The following is an 8662-nucleotide window of genomic DNA, read 5'->3' as shown; positions in this document are numbered from 1 at the left end:
CAGACATACTTATTTAATCTTTTCAACTGTCGAATGAGAGCTGTTATGAGCAGAATTTTATAAATGTTGAGATAAGGGACTGAGTGAATAACTCATCCTGCTCACACAGCAGGACAGAGCCGACCAGGATCGACAGTCCTGCCTCCTACTGAAACCCCGCCAGACACGTACTCCATTCATGGGATGCGCACTTCTCAACGCTGGTCCCTTCCTCTGCTCCCTGCTATTCAAGGGGTCAGGACCAGCTTTGGAACCCCATGGGGAAAGGGTGCTAATAAAGGACAAAGTTGACTCTCTTTTTAAAAAAAAAAAAAAAGTTTTGAAGCCCTTAAAAGGTTTTCTTAAACCTTCTAAGTACCAGATTACCAGATTAGAACACAGAACCCAATAAGAACAAGAAGTGGACAATAGTTAATAATATGGTTTTGTGTAGAGAGCACCTGGGAAGGCACATGGGCATTTCTTTAATTATTGTCAGCTGAATCCAGTGGCATGGGCAAAGCCACGCCCTGGAAACGCATTCTGCCAAAAGGCAGAAGTGTTGTTGGCTTGACCTTCAGCCCAGGTGCCAGGGAGTGGGTTTTGTTATTTAAATCCAGCCAAGCACCAGGAATGAATACAACCGGGGCCCACCCTAGAATGCGCATGGTCTCCTTTGTCTTGACTTTTAGTAAAACTTCCTGTTTTTCTCGCTGTATAAAATAAACACGCTGTATGGGCTCGGAGTCACTGTTTCTGTCCCTGTCCATGTCAGAGGACAGTGGTCCCACCCGGCCCCAGCTTTTTCCTTCTATCTCTGTGTCTATCTCTTTCTTTCATTTTCTCAATCCCCAGCCGCCCCTACTCAGGAACTGGACCGCTCTCTAGCCACACTAAACATGAAAAAGAGAGAAATATATACAGTTTACAGTATATTTGAAAGTTATTGAGAGTAGATCTTAAGCATTCTCAGCACAAAAAAAATGTTAGCTAGGTTAACTATGTGAGTTGGGATGTGTTTATTATTTTGCTCTTGACAATCACTCTACAATGTACATATATATCAAATCATCATGTTGTATGCTTTAAATATCCTATATAATAAAGAGGTAATATGCAAATTGACCATTCCGCCCTCACAAGATGGCTGCCTACGACCAGGCCAGCAGGGGGGTTAGTGAGAGATGACCAAATGACTGAACAGCAGGCTGCATGGGACAACCAGGCCAGCGGGGGGGCCATGAGGGGTGACCAGGCCAGCGGGGGGAGGGGGGCAGTTGGGGGCAACCAGGCCAGCAGGGGGGGCAGTTGAGGGCAATTAGGTTGGCAGGGGGGCAGTAAGGGGCAACTAGGCCAGCGGGGGGGGGGGGGGGGGCAGTTGGGAGTGACCAGGCCAGCAGGGGGGGGGCAGTAAGGGGTGACCAGGCTGGTGGGGGGGGACAGTTAGGAGCAACCAGGCCGGCAGGGAGGGGGCAGTTGGGGGTAACCAGGCAGGCAGGCAGGTGAGTAGTTAGAAGCCAGCAGTCCAGGATTCTGAGAGGGATGTCCGAGGGGTCCCAGATTGGAGAAGGTGCAGCCTGGGCTGAGGGGACCCTCCTCCCCATGCACGAGTTTCGTACACCGGGCCTCTAGTATACAATTCTATTGGTCAATTATTCCTCAATAAAGTATAAAAAACTAAGAGATAGAGATAGAGTCTAAAGTACAGAGCATACCAGGGTCAACAGGCCATGAAAAGTGTATTTTGCCACATTCAAGCATTCAGGGTCAGCCCAGCTGGGCAGGAAGATGGACAGCTCATGAGGATAGCTTGCCCATTGACATCATTCAGGCAGGATTGGCCTATAGCATCAGTCACAGCTGGAACCCAAAGATACCAAAGCCAGCTCTTCATGCAAAGAGTGGAATGCCTCATCCCACAAGAAGCCAAGGAAAAGAAAGCCCAGATCCTGGAAGGTTGAACCTAACTTATTCCAGAACCACAATGTTTTAAATTTTATACCTTCGTAGTAAATTTTGAAATCAGGAAGTGTGAATTCTTTTTTAAAATTGAGGGAAGGCAAGGGGTAGGGGGGGAGGGGGAGGGGACAAGATGAACCAAAGAATTTATATGCATAAACTCTGGACACAGACAAATAGTGTGGTGAAGGCCTGAGGTAGGGGGGAGTGTGGACTAGAAGGGTCAATGGGGTGGGGGAACATCTGTAATACTTTCAACAATAAGAATAAATTTTAAAAATAAATAGATAAATTTAAATTAAAAAAAATAAATAAAAATAAAATTGTTTTTGACTATTCTGGATTCCTTGTAATTTCATATAGGTTTAGGATCAGCTTGTCTATTTCTGGAAAAGAAAAGAGTTAAAATTGTGATAGGATTGTATTGAATCTGTCAATCAATTTGGGGAATGTTGCCAACTTAATAATATCAAGTCTTCCAATCCATAAACACAGGATGACTTTTCATTTATTTAGGTCTTCTTTGATTTCTTACAACAACGTTTTGTGGTTTTCAGTGTACAAACCTTGTACTTTATTTGGGAAATTTACTATTCAGTATTTTATTATTTTTGATGCCATGGTAAATGAAATTTTTTTCTCATTCTATTTTCAAATTGTTCATTGCTAATGTATAGAAATGCAATTGGTTTTATATATTGTTCTTGTATCTTGCAACCATGTTAAATTTATTAGTTCTAATGGTTTTTTGTGAATCCTTAAAATTTTCTATACACAAGATTAAGTCAAATAAAGATATATTTATTTATTTATTTTCAATCTGGGTGATTTTAATTTTCTTTGTCTAAATGTTTGTTTTATGACTTTTCTGCACTAATTCTGCACCACCGTATTCTTTGTCACATGTGGCCACTGAGGTCTCTTCTCAGTTTAGTAATTAGCTAGTGAATGGACAGAGATTTCTTTTACTTAAACTCATAGAACCAATAATTTTCCTAGTCTTTACCATGGGTTTCTGTGTGCATGTTAGGGGACATTTCCAACACTCAGACAGTTTACAGCTCTGCCTTAGCCTTCAGTTCCCACTTGCACCGAGCCTCAACCCAAAGGTGACAATATAGATCTATTCAGGTCTTTCCTGAGAAGACCCCTCCCCCACCCCTACCCCCATGTATGTGGGACTGTCTAGATTCCCAGAAATATGTCAGAGCTTTACAAAGCCCCTATGAATATCACATCCCTCATTTTTTTTTTCTTTTAAGTTTTTACTGTTGCTTTCCTTGTAAGTTTCTTGTTTGCCCAACTATTATCCACTGCCTTGGGCAATTGCAAAGTTAATCAATTGCTTCTAATTGTTTCAACAAGTGCTCCTGGGTAAAAGGCTTTTCTCTTTGGACAAGCTCTGAGTCAAGCAAAGAAAGCCAGTCTTGCCAACATGTCTCCCAGGGCATAAGCAGGAAGGTAAAATAATGACAATTCTCTGTTAATGAGGCTTTACAGCAGCTCCCACCCCACTCTGCTCCCTCTGGTGGCTGCCAGACTGCTAGATTTCAGTGTCATTTCATTTCAGGCTGTTAATTTTCAAGGCTACTGCTGAGCTGAAGGGAAGGATGGAAATAGAGCAACTTAAAACACCTTAAGCTTTAAGGTTTAAAGCTTGCTGTACTTGCTGAGATTTTGGACATTTTTCTTGCATAAACACTTCCCAGATTGCTGTACACCCTTGGTTAATTTCCTGAGTTCTGAAAAAGTTGATTCTGACCACTTTTGCCAGTTTTCTTGTTTTTTGTGGAGGAGAGAATTTTCAGAGGTTCTTATTCTGCAGTTTTCACTGACATCACTTCTGCCTAGCATTTCATATGCATTATAGCATTGTGTTCAGAGCTTGGGCTCTAGTAGCCACTGCCTGGGTTTCAATCCCAACTCTACCAGTTACTAGTTTGCCACCTTGATCTAGTGTCTCAACTTCCCTGCGCCTTAGCTGCCTTTTCTAAAAAGTAGAGACATAATGATAGTATCTTCTCCATGGGATTGTTATAAGGATTAAGAGTGAATAGCTGGTTTGGCTCAGTGGATAGAGCATTGGCCTGTGGACCAAAGGGTCCTGGGTTTAATTCCGGTCAACGGCACATACCTCGGTTGCAGGCTCCTCCCCAGGCCGGCCCCTGGTCAGGGCTCATGCAGGAGGCAACCAATTGATGTGTTCCTCTCACATTGTTGTTTTTCTGTCTTTCCCTCTCTTCCACTCTTCCTAAAAATCAATGGGAAAACATCCTCTGGTGAGAATTTAAAAAAAAAGAAAAAGAAGAAAAGTGAATACCTGAAGAAAACCTAGTGTGCTGCCTAGCATGTAGTAACTACTCAATAAACATTGGTATTCTTGGTACTGCTATTATTGTTATTGTTATTATCTCATTCCTCTAAACATTGCTGGAGAAAGTGCTATTAATTCTATCTATTTGACGAATGAAGAAAGGGAAGCAGAGAGAGGTTCAGGAACTTGCCAGGGGTCACATAGTTGTAGTCCTGATTGAGCTGCTACACACCAACATGCCAGATGATCCCCAAGTTTACATCTTCATATGCCCCTCACCAGCCGTAAGAAAAGTCAAGGCCTGAAGACAAATATAACAAAGACTAAGCTCGGAGTCTGTGAACACTGATCCCCTGAGCCTGGAGGCTCCCACTGCACCTCCCCATCTCAGTATACACAACAGAGAAGGAAGAGAGAGACAGACTATGCATACAGGTGGCACAAAGTAAGACTAAAAGGATCTAACAAAGCGAAAGGTACAAATGGAGAAACGGCTCGAGGGAGTAAAAATCAATGAGATGAAGCATGTCATTTTCTCCATTTCTTGATTTTTACCCCTACTTACCATTGAGATGAAGAAGATTCCTTCATCTGTTCTAATTTATATTTATAGTTTATATCACCTACTTTCTGGAATCTGGTGGCATCCAGAAGACACGGCCAGCAACTCCAAACTTCTCATCTTGCCTTAGTGAACACTTAACTAGTAGGTACAAAACCCTTGCAGGCCAACTCCCCGCTGTTGTCTCCTCTGCCACCTGCCTTAAGCAGTTCCATTTAACAAACAAATACTGAGCACCATCTTTGAGCAAAGGACACCTTGCCCCTCCCCACCCATCCCCCAGAGGGGTTTTTTGTTGGTGGAGGAGAGTCCAAAGGTAAGGATCCATTTCCAGCTCTAAGAAGCCAAGAGTTAAGTATGAAAATAAGTAAGGACTCAAGCAACAGAGAGCCATTAGCTCCAGGGGCCACCACCCCATCTTCTTCCCAAGTGCTTTGCTATGGCTGACTTATGGTTCTAAAGATGGGTATCTAAGTTCTGTATTTTATGAAGCAGAATGTGATACATGTCCACCAGGCTGTAGACTCCTGACTATGAGGATGACATCCTATTCATATTTGTTTCCCCCATAGAACCCAGCCCAGGTCTCAACTACTAGTATATTTATATTATATATTTATTGACCTAATCTATTATTTAGCATTTGACACCTTTCTGGACAAAGAGCTTCCTCCCAGAATGGCTGGAATTGCCAGAAAGTTCTTGTATCAGCCTTAAATTGCATCCCTGTATCCTCTGAGCCTCAGTCTTACCTTTCCTCTTATGACTATCACTAGAAGCCTGGTGCACGAAATTCGTGCACGGCGGGGGTTGTCCCTCAGCCCAGCCTGTACCCTCTCCAATCTGGGACTCCTGGAGGGATGTCCGACTGCCCGTTTAGGCCCGATCCTACCAGGATCGGGCCTAAACGGGCAGTCGGACATCCCTCTCACAATCCAGGACTGCTGGCTCCCAACTGCTCGCCTGCCTGCCTTCCTGATTGCCCCTAACCGCTTCTGCCTGCCAGCCTGATCACCCCCTAACCACTCCACTGCCAGCCTGGTTGATGCTTAACTGCTCCCCTGCCAGCCTGTTTGCCCCCAACTTCCCTCCTCTGCCAGCCTGGTCACCCCTAACTGCCCTCTCCTGCAGGGTTGATCACCTCCAACTGCCCTCCCTTGCAAGCCTGGTCCCTCTCAACTGCCCTCCCTTGCAGGGCTGGTCCCTCACAACTGCCCTCCCTTGCAGGCCGGGTGCCTCCCAACTGCCCTCCCTTGCAGGCTATCTTGTAGTGGCCATCTTGTGTCCACATGGGGGCAGGATCTTTGACCACATGGAGGCAGCTATATTGTGTGTTGCAGTGATGATCAATCTGCATATTACTCTTTTATTAGATAGGATAGAGGCCTGGTACAGGGGTGGGGGCCAGCTGGTTTGCCCTGAAGGGTGTCCCTGATCAGGGTGGGGTTCCCTTGGGGCGTGGGGCGGCCTGAGCGAGGGGCCTGTGGTGGTTTGCAGGCTGGCCACGCCCCCTGGCAACCTAAGTGGAGGCCCTGGTATCTGGAATTTATTTTCCTTCTACGATTGAAACTTTGTAGCCTGGAGCGGAGCCAAGCCTGCTGCTCCCTCTGGGGCGGCAGCCATTTCTGTGGCAGTTAATTCACCTTCTACAACTGAAACTTTGTAGCCTTAAGCGGGTGAGCCCGGCCAGAGTGTGCGGAAAGCTTTGCTTCCCCTGTTGCCGCCGGCAACCCTGGCCTGCTCTCTCAAGCTCCATTCTGCCGCCATTTGTTTGAATTTGTTTACCTTCTATAATTGACACTTTGTAGCTTGAGTGGAGGCTTAGGCCTGCAACAGCTATGGAAAGCTTGGCTTGCTCTGTTACCTGGGAAACCTTGCTCTCTGTGGCTGTAGCCATCTTGGATGGGGTTAATTTGCATACTCGCCCTGATTGGCCGGTGGGTGTGGCTTGGCTGGTGGGCGTGGCTTATGTAGCGGAGTGATGGTTAATTTGCATATTACCATTTTATTAGAGAGGATAATTATAGAATATTCTCCTCCATCTCCAACATGACAGCCACCAAATATTTGAAGTCTTCATTCATCTGCTGCCCTGCCCCCTCAAAACTCTTCTTCTTAAACATACTCATAGTCTGAAAGGGGCTATAATCTTGACTCAGTAACTAGACACTGGGGCGAGGGGGGAGAGGGGAGGAAATCTTGAGTTCAAAGACAATGAATGGCTTGGATTGGTTTGAGGTTTGGATGAGATCCAGTGGGATGATTCTATGATTCATTCTCAGGGAAGAAAGACACAAGTTCCTGGAATGCTCAGGGAAAAGAGTGGACTTTGGTCACTCCCTCAAGGGCAGCCAAGGAGGGACATTCTGTAACTGGACACAGCAGCTTGTGATGCTTTCATCTGCCAAGCAGTTGAATGTAGGTTTTCTGCAGACTATTACTACCTTACTGGAGAACTAACAGGAGCATGTGTTTTATTCAACCCACAGAAGAGATCTCAGAGATCATCTCATGCAGCCCTTCCCATTTATAGACAAGATATCTGAGGTTCAAAGAGAAGAAATGAAGTAAACAGTCACCTAAATGTATCTTCACAGATAAAAATTTCCAGGGCTCAGGTCTGGTCCTCTGCAATTACAATTTTAGGCAAAAACAGAAGGGCTCTCTCTTCACCTTGTCAACAGTTGTGCATCATGAATCTTTCTCCTGCCCTAACCCATTTGGCTCAGTGGATAGACCATCAGCCTGAGGACTGAAGGGTCCCAGGTTCGATTCCGGTCAAGGGCATGTACCTTGGTTGCCTTGTACATCCCCAGTAGGGGGTGTGCAGGAGGCAGCTGATTGATGCTTCTCTCTCATTGATGTTTCTAACTCTCTATCCCTCTCCCTTCCTCTCTATAAAAAATAAATAAATAAATAAAATCAATGAATCTCTCTCCTGTTTTAACACACACAAGTTGACATTTCGGCACCAAAGCCTAGATGTTTTTCTGCATTTACAAACCCAAAGTCCTCGGATGAAGCAAGGCGGGAAGGCCTTTTTTTGATGAAGGGCTACTTTTCTGGTGCCAGAAGGAATGACGAACTGCATTGGCCCAACAGCTCAGGATCAAATGCCATTCTGCACAGTGACTCAGGAGGGAACCTCACCATCAATATGTGCCTTTTTTTAAAAATATTTTTATTGATTTCAGAGAGGGAGAAAGAGAGAGAAACATCAATGATGAGAGAGAATCATTGATCGGCTGCCTCCTGCACACCCCCTACTGGGGATTGAGCCCGCAATCCAGGCATGTACCCTTGACTAGAATCAAACTCGGGACCCTTCAGTCCGCAGGCCGACACTCTAGCCACTGAGCCAAACCTACAATGGGCAATATGTGCCTTTTTAAAAGCCAACAATGACATGAAGTAGAGGGAGAGAAAATTCATTCTTAGAAAAATTAGATCTGAGACTGATCAAATAATAATTCTTAAAATTCATATTTGTGGAAACTTAGCAGGCTTATTCTTATTTGAAAATTGCCTGTGTAGATTGTTTAGGACTAAAACGTTAAGATGCATGTCATTTAACCATCTGCTTCGTGTTTGCTCTTAGTATTGAAATTGTGGTTAAATGATACATACTTTACATTTAAATGTTTGGAAACACGGCCAAGACTCATTTTTGTATAAAGCAAACATTTAGCTCACCATTTCCTCTGAGTAATTTTCAGAACACGTTTGTCTATGCCTGTCCTGAAGGACCATGATTAATTCAAAGATAGATATGCTCATTTCAATGCTTTCAATAACATAAGAAATGAAACTCATATTGCCCGAATACAGGTATTAGGGTTACCTAATCC

Source organism: Cnephaeus nilssonii (genome assembly GCF_951640355.1).
Source record: "Cnephaeus nilssonii genome assembly, chromosome: 10".
Lineage (NCBI taxonomy): Eukaryota > Metazoa > Chordata > Mammalia > Chiroptera > Vespertilionidae > Cnephaeus > Cnephaeus nilssonii.
This window is presented reverse-complemented; position numbering follows the sequence as displayed.